Below are 17355 nucleotides of genomic sequence, written 5' to 3'. Positions count from 1 at the left end.
ACAGGGATTTTTTTATGCCAGCTGAGAATAAACATCAAGGCATGTTTTGGATCTCGCAGACTCAGTTGAACCATTGTGTTGAGCTAGGGATTCTGTTACCATTTGTGGCCTGAGCAGATTCTCCATCTGTAAACCACCTGCCTTACCTCGTGTCACCCTGGCCAGTCTGGCCACACATCAGAGTTTTCCATTTCCTGGGGATGTTACACGTTGTGTCAGTGTGCCTCAGCCCTTATCTTATTCCCTGCTATGTTGCACTGAAGAATAACATGGTACAGCTCAGCTCGGTTGGGCTCAGCATGGCTCTCTATAGAGAGAAGAGGGGTATTGTAGGGGCAGACAAGCTGGGTTTAATGTTGCCTTCGGGGCTTGTTGCTGTGTCTGTTCTTTTGTTGTCTGGAGGGGAAGCTTAACACCCTGTGTTTGTATTTTTGTGTGTGTGCGTGTGCATGTCTGACTTGTCGGGCAGCATTTTCCAGCCCAGACAGTGTATTAGAAGAAAGGCCCAGGAAATACCAAAGGCAGCGTGATGGGTGCAGGACATTCTCAAAACGGGGTGGAAGTTTGTTACAGATGAAATTGGTTTTCAGGTGTGAAGTAATTCTCAAAAAGAGCAACCACAGTTTGTACTAAAAGCGAATTTTAGTGCAAAAGTCTCCTCTGAACTGAACATGGAGGGTGCGCCACTTCCTGCCACTTCTGCATATGAACCGATCTTTTTCCTGTTGACAGAGTGTGAAGAGAAAGGTCAAGAAGTGTAGGCACAACCCTGCGACTTGATGTAATGCGGTTAGACTTTATTGTCTTTTAGTGTGAATTACAGGGCAGGCTGACAAGGGAAACTAGTTGTGCCTGTCTCCATACACTGATGAATAGATGTATGGCGGGGAGGGGGGGCAGATATGCACCGATTACATCATTCCAATGACATCGTACCCACAGCAATGAAAGCCTGTCCGGAGCAATGCCCTCCACTGGTGTTTTTCTTTCCCTTTCTCTCCCCTTCTTTTTCTGTCCCTCTGTTTCACATAAATATGGGTTACATGCAATTAACCCATAAAAGGCAAAAACGAAGCTCTTTGAATGCTTTGCCCCAGTCCATAAATAGCCAGACTTGAGCCTCATTTCAACTTTTGCTGTACCACAAGCGGAGCCCCCACCCACGGTTTAACCATATAACTTGACAATAATAATGTAGCCTCAGATAAATCCCCAGTGGAACAGCTTTTGTAGGACTTGGGCTGCAAAAGGGATGAAAGTGTTTTAGCAGCGGCCAGTCACCACACTGCAAAGGGTGGAGGCTGAGCTGGAACCGGCACCGGCTGGTGACTGACCAGGCAGGGCTGAGGCCTGGGAGGGGAGGGCATGGGTGTAGCATATGGTTTGAGAAAAAAAAAAAGAAAGACGTGGGGGGATAAATAAATAATAGGAAGGCAGTGGAGAGTGCGAAGCAGAGGGCAGAGCTTAGGGGTTAGCAAATTAAAGGGTGAGCCCAGAGTTGGGGGCATGGGGCATCTGTCGCGAGAGGGGCGGGCGTTGTGGTTAAAGGGCGTAGCAAGCGTGGAGTGGAGGTTGGGCAAATAAACTGAGACGGGCAAGAGTGGGAGAACAGTAACAAGCATCTCTGGGAGAGTTGTTTAAAAAAATGGCAAGACACGCAGCGTTATGTGGAAAATATTTAGAAGCTCAGCTGCAGCGTTTCAAGCTTGAGCTCATGTGTTGTGGCTGTGTGCAGTGGTGTGATGCTGATGAGCCGTTGGTGGTTGCTGAACGACAGCAGTTCAGTCAGTCAGTGGGGTAGTCGTTTAGCAGGGAGGGGAGCGATTTGGTGAAACCAGGTTCCTGAAGCCGCCAAGGACATGTGTGCGAGTGGGTGTGAATTTTGCGTGTGCGTGGAATTAAGGGCCCCGCTTGATGTATAGCCACAGCTGGGGGGCTGTGGGAGGGGACGGAGAGACAGCTGGCGGGGCAAAGGGTGAGTGTAACGAGGAGTGTGTGTGACAGCCACAGCGACTCCTTTGTTCCCACTCACTTGTGCCAGTCGCAGCGAGTCGATGGCCGATCTGTGAAGTGACTGAATCCTTTCATGGCACCTAGAGCAGATCCACAGGCTAATGTTGCACCAGTTTTCCCATGTGTGAGTGTGTTTTACTCAGAGCCGGCAACAGGAGATTTCCAAAAGAGAGCCCAACGCCATCTTCCATAACGTCAGTGCTCCTGTAGAGCGCTTATTATGCTTGTGATGATAGTCATCAGCACTAACATAATTGTAGCGCCGGCAACATTGAGCAGTAGCCTGTTCACTATATTCTAAGGTAATGAGTGTTGTTGGGGGCCTGTGTTCTCTCCACAGTTATGGCTCAATAAGACGAGCAGTTTTTGCTGTGTGGAGAGGAGCTGTGTATATGTGCAACAGTCATGTGGGACTTCTGGAGGAAATGCTGTTAATGTGAGCATTGACTTTATCAAGGTCACCTGAGACCTCTTCTCCAACTTTTATTAAAGCTGTCCAGTGTGTGCTCACATGGGCATTTCTCTTTCCCCAACATGGTAATTTTCACTCCTCAGAATACCAGCAGTCTCTATATTCTCTATATAATATATCGCTTATTCTTCTCTACTATTAAAAAGTTCTTTTTTCCCCCCTCCGAAAGCTCTACACTAAAGCATCCACTCTCCCACCACCATTTAGCTTTCCAATGATTTTTTTAGGAGTTCAATAAGCCTTTTCAGTGGCCGACTTCTTCCTCTGAGTATTGAACCATTTAGTTCAAGTAGGACACGTAAAAATAGCCATGAATCAATCCCAAATGTTCTCGGGGCTCTTCGCACATCTCGATCTGGGCTAGCACACGCCAACAGGGGATAGAGCATTCAAAGCCGGGCAGGATGACTGGCAAACTGGCACTTTAGTGGAGGGGCACGTTCATTAAGTACGTGACTGGTGGCAGCGATTCGGGCCTTGACACACTTTAAAAGCCATTAAAGAGGCAGCGGCGGATTATGGTTTGTTGAGTTATGATGATGATATGACCTTTTGGTTATTACATGCTTCAGTGGAGATGGTAATCCTCTGAGCTATTGAATTTAGCTAAGTGGAGACCATGTTTCCATTAAGTGATGTATAGGACGTGTACGACGCTGCAGCGGCAGTTAATGGCAGAGCAAATTATCGATTGCACTGAAATGTCACATATGATAAAGTGTGATTCAGCAACAGACCTGCAGGGATAAGAAGCAATATGCAGCAAGCGGGCAAAGAGCAACTGGAGATCTTATTTTTTTTAAGCATAATGCACCACTATTTATTTTTGTGCACACCTAAGCCACCTTTGTTCCACTGAAAATAAGAACAAATCCTTTTTAATCTGTGTTCTCATGAATCACCACTGACATTTTCTTATCACTAGCTCACTTTAGTAATGGTGAATGCTGCTGATATATTGTTGATAAATTGCTAATATCATCATTGCATCAGCCCTGACGCTAGTGATTCAGTTGTAACACACTAGCGCTGCATGATTTATTCATATCTTTATTTCATCTCTGCTTTACGTGGTAACACTTGTACAGTATGTGCAGACAGCAGCAGGAAGCTCTACTGCATCAAACCAAGTGTTTACAGTTTCTCCCTATATTACATAAGCAAATGACAAAACTGGTGCACCTCATGACAAGCTTCTCACAGCCAGAATAGGCGGGAACAGACACAAAATAATGCATGTTTGTGTGCGCGAGAGAGAAATGCAAGATACATTTTAGAATATGAAAATGTGAAAAATTAGTCAGGGTGAAGTAAACTTGAATGAAGAATGCTGAATATCGGTTCTGATAACTGTCCTTGGTGACAATCTGTTAAAATAGCCTTGCATGTCTAAGCAGCTACATTAATAGTATCTTGCCTCAGCTGCAGATTTTAATCAAAAGCCTGCAGAAACACTGTGCAGACTTCATCGAACTGTGCTGACCTGTCCTTAAGGCCCACAAATAAACCCCGAGAACAGTTCGTTAAAATTTCATGGGAAACTTTTCAGGGCAATGCAAACTTTCATGTTCACTGCTCGCCGTCTTCCTGTGTATACATTGCAGCTGTATGCTGCGATGCCGTCTGAAAGCAATCCTGGTTGTGTGTGTTTGTCTAAACGCTGAACAAAATGAAAGCCTGGCCTTGGTGGCTCAGCAATCATTCGCAATGGAAATTCCCTGACCCGGGGTGCCCAATCCTTCACATCCCATTTAACTCAGTGGAGCACATGCCAGTCCTGCCAGCGCTGTGAGCAGAGGGACTTAAGCTTCTGTCATGTAACAAAGCAGGTCTGAAAAGCTTTCTAGTCATCAGCTTTCCAGTATCCTTTTAGTTTAAACCCCCAAAGGCTGTAGCCGCAACTGCAGTGCTTTTTGCCGTGGACTGTCCAGTGTCTTGTGTATCTCGTCATTTTCACAGTAAATCCTTCAGATTTATCAGTTTGATCTGTTATTATATGAAACCAGCGTTTAAAATCCTTTTCACAACCTTGTCAGCTGCTTCAAGGGCTAATCAAAAGAAATCAGTATCTACAGCCTCAATTTATAGCAATTTTTCTTTTCTTTTTTTTTTGCATCGTACTAGTTTACAGTTTGATTTAAAGTCTCCCTTGATTCAGTTGTTTTGCTCATGGCTGCTGTTTGAACTCCACTGTTGAGAATGATGTGGGTGCAGTTTGACACCAGAAAGCTGTTTTCTTACTTTGATCTGTTGAAAGGTGAAAGTTTCTCAGAGTTCACGTAACTCTGAGTGAAGGAAGCAGGATTTTGTGATACCAAAATTAATCTGGAAGCCAGTTGTGGTCGAATATGTAAGTTGCAAAAGTGGAAATGAGAACATTTTTTCACAGATGTATGGTGTAAACACAAACAAAGTGCTGTATTTTCACCCTGGTTCCAATCCCGCTACGCTGCATGAATTTTAAATCTTGTTTATCAACGTGGGTACCATGACATATGAAGCATGACAGAGTAATTAGCGTCCCTTTGCCATACTGCCCATGCTCTTGGGCAGTATAGTTTGCTTTTCTCTGCAAAATGGGTGAAACTAAACCTTTAGCTACAGTATTGTTCTTGCATAATCCCCACTGCTCTATTCTGAGACTTACACATAGCTCATGCCTGGTCGGCAGAGTGCCCTGCTCTTTTTGCAGCTTCGTGGGATCCTGTGTGTACGAGTAACTCACCATAGCACCTGGCTTTTGGTTTTCATTTAGCACACAGAAGCTGTACCAACATGATCTTCCTCATGAGCAGCGATAATCCAGTTAAGGGATGGAATATCCCTCAAGAGCAGTATTCAGTTAGCTGGGAAGAGATAACCACAGTGTGTGTGTTTTATGAATGAGGAACCCCACTGAGGGGAATATAAAAGGCAGTCTTATGTCTGTTGTCTTTTGCTTGTGTGTGCAGCTCGTAGATGTGTGTACATCTTTTCCATAATAACCTTTTGTCTGGTGCTTTATTCCCCCGGCTGTCTCGGGTGTAATTTTAGCATTTTGAGGAAGTGGAATTTCAGGCTTGTCTGTTGCTCAACTCTGCAGATTTGCAAACGTTCAAGCTTGGTTGACCCTCCTGAATTGAATGGTAGGAGCCAGAAGATGAAATTTTAAGAATTTCTACCTTTTTAGGATAGATTTTTTTGAAGCAGTTTGATTATTCAGCTGCTGTTTTTGTGAGGATTTTTTTATATGTATATATATCGTTGGCAAAGTGTGGATGAGCCAGACTAGCAGCCATGTGGAAGAGGAGGTATTGATTTGCCCTGCAGGAGCGTGGTTTGATTAGTTACATAGTGTGGAGCTGGAGCTTAACGTCTGTGCTTTTTTCTTTTTTTCAATGACGTTTCATAACCTGAACTGTATATGTTTATGTGATTGTTTGCCTCCTCTGAAATGCACCCACCTGGAGTTAGAGGGAGATGCTCGGATGCGCTCGCTGTTCTGCTAGAGTAGTCAAGGTCACTTTATGATGGAGGCGTTTTTCTGCTTTATGAATGAAGAATGCTGCGCTGGTTCTTCCTGGTGCTACAACGCCTTCCGCCTCCTCTAACACAACCGCACACACATGCATACGGCTTCACAGGGAGACAATGGGACTATAGACCTGTTTCCATGACTTCCCTGTCTAACCAACCAAAAAGCACCATTTATCTCTGCCTCGGTCACATGACCTGACAGGGTTTTTGTGTGGTCCCCACCATCCCCTCTATACATCCCCACCCACCCACTCGCACACACTCTCACATAGACGCACACAGATAGGGGTCCAGTGAACTTTTTCAGCATGGCTTGTTCCTTGAAGCGTGGCCCCAGAGGCTCCAATCACTGTTGTCTGCAGTGATCAGTCACAGGGGAGCTCTGGTCAAACTATTCCACGTTTCTCCCCCCCCCCCAACACTCGGCTGCTTTTGAAGAATTGCACTTTGATGTTTCTCTACACCACAAAACTGTCTTTGGAAACAGTTCCGTTGTTTCGTTTGACTCTGGAGCTCCCTCCAGTTTTTAGCGCTATTTCATGGTACTGAAAAGAGGGCTTCGGCTTTGCTTTTGGATGAGAAATAATGGAAATTTTTAAGGTTCCACAGTGGGAAATTCTTTCTTATCACACTTCAGTCTTTTTGTATCTCCCATGTGGCTGTATTGAGAGATAGTGCTTTGATTTTTAAACTCGGTTGTTGAGAATGTTAAAAAGAATATGCGACTATCCTGTCAAAGATTTAGAAAATAATCTTCATATTTTTATTCATTTTGCCAAGAATTGCACCAGAATTTTTATAAAAACATGAAAGGTTTGAATTCTGTTATTAAAATGTGCTTTGACTAAATAGAAAATGTAATGTTTAGGAGCTGAGATTGACATTTTGCTGACATCTTGTGAATTTTTTTTGTGAAGACCTCCGAGGTTTTATTTACCTTGTTATCATGTCCATATGGTTTGTTTCACACACGAGAAGACACATCATGAGCAAAATTAGCAGTCGGTACCATGGCTGAGCATTTCCACCTTTTAAACTGCAGTGAGACTCACAAACATGGATTCAGACCTCCAGAGTTTTACACATATCAAACCTAAGGAACTCATCCTGTCAGTTGTGAGGTGGGACTTTCTGTGTTATTATTCTTCTTTAAAATCACTGTCCGTTTTGAACACATGTACCTGAGTTACTCCATTGTTACTGTTTGTGAAGCATGAAGTCGTTTTACAGTATTTGAACAGAGCCACAGGTGAGCTGGTGTGCTCGAGCTGCAATGAGTGGAGGGTGGAGAAAGATGCAGGGACTTCACAGGTCTTCACATTCTAGAGACAGCAATGGTGTGGAGTTGCATCTAAGCCAATTTAAGATGGGAAGAGATCATTTTAAAGGGAAAATTTCTAAATATGTACCTTAGATGAGGCTTTTGGAGTTAAATCAATGACCGAATAGGAGTGTAGTGTTCTCATGCAGTGTGTTGAAACTTTGACTAAACACCAACTTAAACCGAAGCCAATGAAAACAGTCGTAGCAAGATTGACCATTTACTGTCACACTTTTTCATTAACATGTCGGGGAAAACTGCAAACATAACAATACAGATTGTCAATATCTGTGTTTTAACTTAATAGTGCATTGTAAGTGACTTCAAACATGAAATTACATTACTCTATGCACTTGGATAACAGTCACACTGGCCACTAGGGTGTTTTTAGAGCTTGAAAGTAAATATCAACAAACTCCACTGTTAAAGCTGTTATCCAATATTGTTTATAACAATGTTTAATCCACTTCTTAGTCTGGGAGACTGATAAATCTGTACACTGCTACTGTTTTGAGTATACATGCTGTCACATTACAGATTCCAGTCTGCGTCTGTTTCTTTAAGTATTCAGGCTCCTCTTCCCTGCTTCGTCCTAATGGTCCAGCTATGTAAGTTGATTACACCAAAGACCCTGCGGCCTGCAGCCAGACCAGCCACGCCGGAGTCTGGAGACGCACATAGCATAGCTGACATTTTTATCTCCCTTCCCTGCATCTCTAGCTGAGGTAATTTAGGGGTTTGAAACCGCCGTTATCAACCTCAGAATTGAATCTGAGGTCGGTAAAGCCTTCTGGTAAAGATAAGAATTGACGAGTGGTTGAGTGTGCACAATTTCTTTCTCGAAAATTGCGATGTTGCTATGTTTTTATGGTAACCCTAGTCATATGGCAAATCCGTATTACTAAGGATCTCAGCTTGCTTACCACTAAAATAGACGCTAATGTGTTTTTGCTGATTGCACAAGTCAGCATGTTCACCTTATGGTACACTGATTGCTCTCAGCACAGCTAGAATCCAACGGTCCCTGCAAAGCTGATGCTTCCTGCTGCTGCAAGAATTTCCGAGTTCCTGTCGACTTTTGAAGACAAAATTGCATCCAACATTATTTCTATAACTCAGTCCTGCTATATTCTTCAGTTCGGAAAGAAATATTCTGTGGAGAGTGGGTGTTTGACCTGGATAGGCTGCTTCCAACCAGGCTGAGAGGCCTGAGAGCAGAAGGTCACACTGTCAGTGACTCACATAGCCTGCAGGCTCTCTCACACTCACACACACCGTCTTTCCCTAACTGGCAATGAAAAGGCTTCCAGGGTAAACACCTAATTGTATGCCTCTTTTCTGTTTTAAAGCTCTCACTGCCGACCTTGATGCTGACTGATATTGAGTTATGTAATGGGGGAGGATGGCATGTTATTTTTAAATCTAAAGAGAAAGGAGATTGTGTTTGAACAGAGCACACAGTCTATTGTGTTTCAGTTAGTGAGGCAATGGAGGAAAAAACAACATGTGTAATAGTTGCCTTATGCAACGCTCTTGAATACACACGCTGGAAGTGCAGAGGATTAAAATACACACATGGGGTATTTTAATGGTACAGATAATGTTTCATAAGCACTTGAATATCCAAAAATATCAGGCGTCGACATCAGTTGGTGAGCAGTGATGAGCTTCATTCATGAACAATGGGTCAGCATGTTTATCTGCTCACTTCTCAGCATTTTGTATCCTGAATGTTGGAAGCTGTAAACACCAAAACCACTGAGAATAGAATCTAAATTAATCCACACATGTACCGTAACATTAGTGAAGAGATAATGGCAAATATCTGTGAAATGCTCAACATTTAGTCTTTTGTTATTGTTTGTTATGATGTGTTTTCTATCTTTATCATTGTAATTCTGTTTCTGAACCTCAAGCATTTTCTGTTTCTTTGCTCCTGTCATTTTTTCACTCACAGTGGGCTCATTTTTAACTGCAGTATAAAGTCCTGCACCTCTAGGAAAACAGCACAACAGTGACTAGAAGTAAAGAGGACAAAATGTCTTTTAAGCAGTATGACACAATTATATTTCTTTTGATTATTTATTTTTTAAAAATAAAAAACCTGGGAATCAACATCTACAGCATTTTTCTAAGTGTCTGCATGTATTACCAATACTAGAAAAAAATTATGGCTCCACATATGCATTTTTTACCATTTAAAATGTTGATTTGTTTCCAAACTTGCCTCTTATCAGCTGTGTAAACACTGCCTGCAGTTCAGCCCAGTTCATCTCTGATAGCTTTTCAGGTGCACCAAAAAAAAAATGCATAGTTCTTTGTTTATTGTGCAATATAGTTACTGCAAATGGTTTATTTATGGCAAATGTTTCAACAAGATAGGTAGAAAACTGTGATTTTGATTAAATATCATGATTTTAAGCTTCGGTTTGGTTAATTTTCCTGAAAGCAAGGTACATGACTGATGATGGACTCAAGACCGTTAGTAAGCTGAAAATTTGCTGATTCTGTTTTTACAATTATTGTTTCTGATGCACTGTGTTTTTTGGAGAGTTTTTTTTTTTTTTTTAAGATAGCGAGATTCAAATTGGTCTGCCAGTGCGAGGAATATTTTATTTTTAGTTTAATGTGCTTATTACAGTGATGGTTGGTCGACTTTGTCTCTGCCAGACTAACTTTTTTTCCTTGTTCCGCCTAACTTCAGCTGCCTATTTACTGCACTGACCTCACAGCGTTATATTCTTGGTTCTGTTTACTGTATGTTTCCACATGAGTCACTTTCTGAAATCCTGACATTGCCCTTTTTCCAGCATCCTTTTGAAGTCCACGTGGCTGAATTAATTCCATGTCCATCTGCATAACTTAGATATTAGTTTTCAATTTCTGCCATTCCAGACAAGGGGGAAAAAAGGAAAATGTCTTGATGACTGATGGTCTGAGTAGAGTGCTGACTGTAGCTATGAGCAGATAATGTAAGAATACGGGTAATTAACACCATTTTTCATAGCAGACGAACAAAACAAAAGTATTAAACCACCGAAGTTGGTACCAAGTGTGTGCTAAACCGACAGTTATTAAACCAGCATAGTCACAGCATGAGCAAGTAGAAGCAGGCGGATTTAATCTGGTTTTTTGCCATCTATCCACTTAGTCCAGTTCCCACTGTACCGGCATGGTACTGTCAGACAGGCGAGGAGTCGGCAGCACATTAGCCTGTGTGACCATGTTAAAGCATTATTATTACGAACTATCACACAGGATAATAACAGGACACTTGCACAACCTGTGGGCAGTGACCATCTAGAACGGGGTACTGCTACTTGACATTTCCTGCAGTAAGATACACCCAGGAGTGTTTGGTCCAATTAAGCAGCTTCTGTGGCTTACAGGTTGTGAACTTATTAATGTTGCCTCTGCGGTTTTCACTGCAGACTGTGGCTGTTTACTCCGCATGAAAGGTGGCATTCAGACTGTATTTTGTTGGGGAAATCTGTTTTAACAGCTCTGTTTGTCCGTTACTTTTTTCTTAAAGGAAGAAAATATGCCAACTATGTGTACAATTTTTGCAGAACTTGTAAGATTGTGTTCTCTCGTTGCCGTCTCTCTAATGTAATTATTAGGCTGTTTGTTTTGATGGTTTGCAGACTCACCATGTGTTTGCATGGAGGAGAGTTGGTGACGATGTCCTGGACTCAGTGAGGAGAAGTAATTCAGTCGAGATCCTCCATCCAATAGGAACGGCCTGCTGTTACATGTGGTCCATGATAATGTCATTACAGGTTGTCTCTCAGTAAATCTTATCTAGTTCAGACTTCCTTTTCACCATTTAATAGGCAGCATTTCTGTCTCTTCCAGTATCCTGTTCAGTCTGGGAATCCTGGGACTCTTTTTCTTTTATTAATCAGGAGGCTAATAACTTGTGTATTCTCATTTCTTTGAGAATAACTGCCATATCTGAGCCAGGAGCAGACAGTTAATGTTTCAGTTTTTGGAAATGGAAGAAAATATTGAGTATTGTGATCCCAAAATGCTGACAAGAAATAGTGCTGTTATGTTGCATATTACAGTGATAAATGCACTGCAGATGCCACCGTTCTGATCGCATAAAATAAGGAAACCTTTTCACTCCATTTTTATGTACATGGTGATGTGTTCTTCATGCTATGACAGTTTTCCTAAAATGAGATGAAACCCAATTAGCAGTGAACCTTTCAATTTGAAATCAGCTTGCCTTTAGCAATATATGGCTTGTAAAACTATCATTTATCAAACTGATTAAACTCAGGAAAACATCTATATTCCAGGACAGGTTGTTATGTAAAACAGCTTAGTCAGTGTGGCATGTTTCTAACTGCAGGATGTAGTCTGGTCCAGCAGTCTTCGTGTTCGCCACTTTGTTGATATACAGATTTGACGTTTCTTGTTGGGACCTTAAGCAGCCAACACTTCTGCTTAAGTCCTCTCTGCTGCCATCTTCTCACTTGCATGATTATTCGTAAAAACTTACGATTTGCAAACAGCAACTTTTCAGTTGTTCACTCTCATTAATAAATTAGACAGTCAAACTTATGCTGGGCCTTACTGTTCTGCTGGACCTCGAGTCCACTGTAGCTGCATAATATTCCACGTACAGCAGCTCTGCTTCAACTGGCGCCTTGCATTTTTCATTCAGCTCTGGAAACTTGAGAAAAATAGGTGCATGATACCTACGTGTCATGTTATTTAATTGGTTTCATGCCTTTTGTAAGGTTATCACGTCAGGGATTTCTCTTTTCCGTTTGAGAACTTTCTCCTATGGCGCAACACTGACAAAAGCATCTGAAGTAGTTTTTTTTGCTTTGGATGGAATCCAGATCTGGCTTTGAACTCGTCACACGCAGCTTTGTGGTGCCGATTTAAATGGTCAAACATGTTAGTTTTGTTGCTTCATGTGGTACTAACAAATGCAAAAAACAGCTGACGGAGGACCTGTTTTTGCTCAGCATCATCCGCTCTGTAGCCAAAGTATTTAAGTGCAACTGATGTGTTTTTTATCCAACCACTAAATCTTAATTTTCAGTGTTTCTCTGCTGTTTCACACTCATTTCAATATAAACGGTTCTTAACTCCATTCCTCATTTAAATAAAGTACTTTCTTAATGCTCAGTGCATACAAGAGCCAATAAATTTGAGTAAATGATGTTCTGTCAAACAGACTTTTCATGGAGATCAGTCATGGAAAATGAGAAGTGTAAGTTTTCTTTTTGTATCAAGCAGAGGAAAAAAGCTAATTTTCCTTCACAGTCATTTATGTCACTTTTCCTTCATTATTCCTGTTGCTCATGCTCACATCACTAAGTCAACACTGAATCAATGCAGCCCTAAAATATGAAAATCTAATGAATTGTGTAACCCCTGTATCATGCTATGTATCATATTACCAGATTCTGTCCAGTAGTAGCTACCATTATGCTTTTAGAACCTGTGTTGTCGTGGGTATTGTCTGATCATACACCTACTTGTGAGGTGTTGTTGGCAGAGTGATGTGCGGTTTGGAAACAAAAATTGTGGGCCAACTTTCTGTTCTCTATAGTAACCACAAAACACACACACACACACACACTGCTACATGTTTAAATTCATGGATCATAACCACTGGAGTTTGATGATTGCACGTAAAGCTTGTTACTCCTCTTAAGTGGAATAAATTTGGATGTGGCTTTGAATAATAGATGATCCCTGAGGTGTTGTGGAATTATCTTTGCCTGACAACCTCCTCTGCAGGCAGACTGCGGGAATGTGCCGATTCATTTTCTGTTTGAAAAATTCTGAGAGAAAATCTGTGAAAAGTTAAAAAAAAAAAAAGGGTTATGAAATACTAATTGCTTGAATGACGTCAGCACCTGTTGGACATTATTCAAAACCTGTATTAATGTTTTACATTTTAGGTTTTCAGCTGACATTTTCATCTGAAGCTTTTTAGATCTGACCATAAGCTCACATTCCTGAATCACCAACATTAAAGTAAACAGTAGTGATGTCAGCCATAATCGGAGCAACAGCTGACTGATAACAGTCTCTCTTGAATAGTGCATACAAAAAATAACTATTATTTTAGGGTTTAGTCAGGTTTTTGGTAGTGATTAATTGATATATTGCATATTTTCTGCCACATTAATATGCAAGATTCTTTGTTTTGCCAGTCATGAGCTTCTGTGTTTGTTAGTAATTAAAAAAATCTTTCAAACATTGCTTCAACACAACCAGCTGTGCATACTAAGACTGAATAGCTGCTGATTGAAACAAGAAGATGTAACCAGTAATCAGCAGCCACTCTGACCAGACTACACTGCTGCAGGATCAACTTCAAAAGCTTCATTTTTCTATTTAACTCAGGAAGAAAAAAAACACAAAAAACCATTTGAGCAAATCCAGACACTGGAGCAACAAGAATCCACTTTTTGGGTTGTATTGATGTCCATATGCTCAATATATTAATATTTCCAGCACTACTTCTTCTTGCATTTTTCATCAACTTTCACATTGATTTTTATTTTTTTTTTATTTATTCTTTAGTTTATCCATTTATTTGACAGGTACAATGCATATGGATGATGTTTCTGCAAGTATACCATAATTTGCATGGTAAAGTTGGACTATGTAGATAAAAAATACATGGCAGACTGACAGAGTATGGCTTTGAAAAAGTGAAAGAGTGGGTTTTGAATTCCGACAGGAGCAGCCAGAGAAGGGAGTGTAGAAAAGGGGGTGACTTGGAGGAATTTTAAAGGCTGTCGACAGATATGATTCAGCCTCCTGGATGGGTCAGCGGGGCTCAAACAGAGTGAAAAGGCAGAGCAGCAGACAGGGAGCAGAGATAGTTTGAATAGATTATATTATTTATCAGCCGTGGAGTTGAGCAGAGTGTCTGACTCAGCGCACTTCACTCTCAGAAATTTGTATAGATTACGCAAATATTCTTAGCTGTGCAGCACGCGGTCACAAGCGACGCGGTTCCTCTAAACTTTTTCACTTCCTCAGGTCATAACAGCTTGTAAGTTTGGCAAAATCGCCAACCACATGACAGCTTGACTCACATGCAGCCCTGCTTAGTGGTATTTCCTTCGCTTGGCACAAGAGAGAACTTCAACAAGGATGTGATATATTTCTATTAGCTTGTTCACTGGTGTTGCTGTGTTGAAATGTCTTCCTACTTGGACATTTTTTGGTTTTTTTTGCCTTTCTGAGGCTCTTACGGGAGTTAGAACTAACAGTCTTGGATCCTCGCATTTATGGGGTTTGTACGAACCAAAGTTGACCTCAGCCTGGGTGGAGTTAACATCTGTTTTTGTGTGTCGCGTGTGCAGATGGATTGTTTGAGCGCTCAGTCTGAAATGAAGATGTCAGTAAATGTTTAATTTGGGCACCCAGCCTCATGATCAGTGTAAACCGTCTGACTCACTGTGTTTGGCGCTGGTTGTAGACTGTTCAGACTCTGTGGTAATTAGAGGGAGCTCGAGATGGAAGTGAAAGTGTGAGCGACATCAGTTAAAATGTCTTTGAGCAACAATATTGCATGCATCAGTGAATACAGTCTTTGCAGCTCATTCTATGTTTCATTGTTATATTTTTAGCTGCTCTAGCAGTGTAACACTGTGGTCTGTTGGTGTGACACTTTGGTCTAAGCTGAAATACACACAGTGGGCACTTTATTAAGTAAACTTTGTTCCCTTCTGCTATAAAGTTTACTTTTATGGATGACTGTCATTAAACTTTTCAACACTGTCTTAGAGGTCAATTATATGCTGTAACACTGTGTTTGTGGTTAGTTGTGGTGTTATATTAGATTACAGTATATTAAGGGGTGTTTCTAGGAGTCTGCCTCCCTCATGTGTGTAGATTTTGAGGTGAAAAAAAAGAAACCAAAACTACATATGACCTCAACAATGAACATACAACTGAATTTATAGATTTCAGTGTCAACTATAACTGAATACTCTTTTCTGTTTTATGGCAGACCTGTTGTTGCCAATTTATCACACAACTATATCAACACAGTGATGGGTCAGTGTAGTTCAATAACTAGTGGCTTGCCAGAACATTTGACTTTCATGCTCCCCAGAGGGTGAATCCTACTCACTTTGGTGATCATATATTACTTCAACAACTATGATTACCTTCAACTATCTTGACAATTATTTGATGGATTTCCTTGCAATTTGCTACAAAGAATAAATTCTAATGATGTTTGTCACTTAACTTCAATTCCCGAGTTATCACTCAGTAATGTGCAATAACTATGTCTCTGTGTAATAACACAAATATAACTCCATTACTATCTATTATACTGTATTCTGTATCTTAGAACAATACACGTTTTACATTTTATGCTTATGCTTTTTCTACTAGGTTTATATTTTTACATCATGTTTTTCTACTCATGTTTATCTATATGTTTTTTGTACCGCTTACATTTGTAAAACTTTGAATGGGAGCAGCTATGATGGAAGCAATTTCCCTTGGTGATCAGTAAAATATTTATGGGTCAATATATGATTGAGGGACTTTTGATGTCCATGGGATATATTTTGCATACATTTTATTTTAAGTAAAAAAGCTAAGGTTTTTATATTCATTATGATCATGTCTTTGCAATTTACATAACTATTTATTATGGAAACAATCACTTATTAATAAAAAATGACTGGATATCACTAAAATGTCAACTGAGTAACCGTCTGAAATTAATATCAACCACCTTCTAATTAGATAAACAATAATAAAATGAGCTTAGTCAAAAATTGTTTTGATTGTATTCTTTTTATTAAGTTGAGATAATCATGACAGATATGTCTTTTTTGGCAATATATCAAATTTTATATGGAAAATAATTAATTGTATCTGTGTCCGAGAAATCACTTTCAACTAAGTTACCAATTACAAAAACACCTCTCAAGGAAGTGTGTTAATTCCAGATCACATGACCTGCTCCACATGATGTCATTTCCTCCTGAAGAAAAGACTGGCAAGACTCCAAGACTTTCTGAGTTATTTAATATAAAATAGTGTGTGAGTCAAGTGTGGATTTATCACGTCAACAGATTTACTACAATATCTTTATAAATAATTTTCAATTTTTATTTTAATAATTTCTATATATGATATTTCAGAAGAATCTTTCTGTAAAAATGCCATGTGGTGTTTGGTTATAGGCAGCCATGTTGATTTTAGGCCTGAAAACAAAGAATGTCAACTATGATACCTGTCAATTATGTCACAAAAAGTCCCGCAATTATATATTGATCCTTATGGTTCTTTAACTTTTCATCCAGTGCTGTCATTCTGACCAGTGTCACGGCCATTTCCTCTTGGTCTTTAGTGTCTTAAAGGCCCCTGATAGATTAGCTGTACCGTGACTGGTTAGAAAAGGTGAGTATTTATTGAGGCTTCAGTAGTTTAGACTCACATAGTGGGCTACAGGAGGGGGACACTGATGAGCTATCCATCACTATAATTAACCTAAAGTAATCCAGTCAACTCATTTAAGTGTGTTTTTTAGTCTATGTTGAGGATTCCTGGTGCTTTTTTCGTATTTTCTCACCTTTGAATCTTAATCTATAGATTCATTCAATCTATTCGTACTTATCATCTTATCTTTTTACTTTGCCGCCTTTTTCACCGACAGACCTGTTTCCTCTTTTCGAGACAAACGCCTACTTCCTCCTTCTGACTGTCTCAGCGCTCTCTTGGTTGCTCTTTTGCCTCAGCGAGAACGCTGCGCGAAACGCTGTGAAGTTTGCGTCTGTATTGTATGATGCCGAAGGAACTTCACTTGCAGGCAGATTGTCGGGCTAACGTTGCTTAGAAAACAGCTGCTTCATCCATCTTCTTACAGCCGCTGCATGCGCTAGAAGCAGGTTGATTTGGAAGAAAGCGAACAGTCCTGGTTGGTTGTCAAGTTTTCCGGGTGAGTCCTCATATCTTCATAGTGTTTTTTCAGTCTTCCTTCATGCTAAACAGGATGCAGTAGGCCTCAGGGTGCGGCTCTATGCTC

The 17355-nt window shown here is 40.6% G+C and overlaps 2 protein-coding genes across 7 annotated transcripts in view; one reads left to right on the top strand and one right to left on the bottom strand.

The window, feature by feature from the left end:
- pex1 (peroxisomal biogenesis factor 1) overlaps positions 1–17355 on the bottom strand; it is a 174569-nt gene that overhangs the window by 32251 nt on the left and 124963 nt on the right. The window lies entirely within an intron of this gene.
- The window catches only part of elmo1 (engulfment and cell motility 1 (ced-12 homolog, C. elegans)), a 114114-nt gene that overhangs the window by 9434 nt on the left and 87325 nt on the right, over positions 1–17355 (top strand). The window contains exon 1 of one of the 6 annotated variants that reach the window (XM_055018063.1): positions 17067–17268. The exons of the other annotated variants lie outside the window; for them this stretch is intronic. The gene's annotated coding sequence lies outside the window, so the exon portion shown is untranslated. Of the gene's footprint in view, positions 1–17066; positions 17269–17355 lie in introns of those variants that run through there. 6 annotated transcript variants of the gene reach the window in all.

Source organism: Amphiprion ocellaris, chromosome 15, assembly GCF_022539595.1.
Source record: "Amphiprion ocellaris isolate individual 3 ecotype Okinawa chromosome 15, ASM2253959v1, whole genome shotgun sequence".
Lineage (NCBI taxonomy): Eukaryota > Metazoa > Chordata > Actinopteri > Pomacentridae > Amphiprion > Amphiprion ocellaris.
Note: the sequence above shows the minus strand (reverse complement) of the source record. Positions and strands in the feature narration are given on the sequence as shown.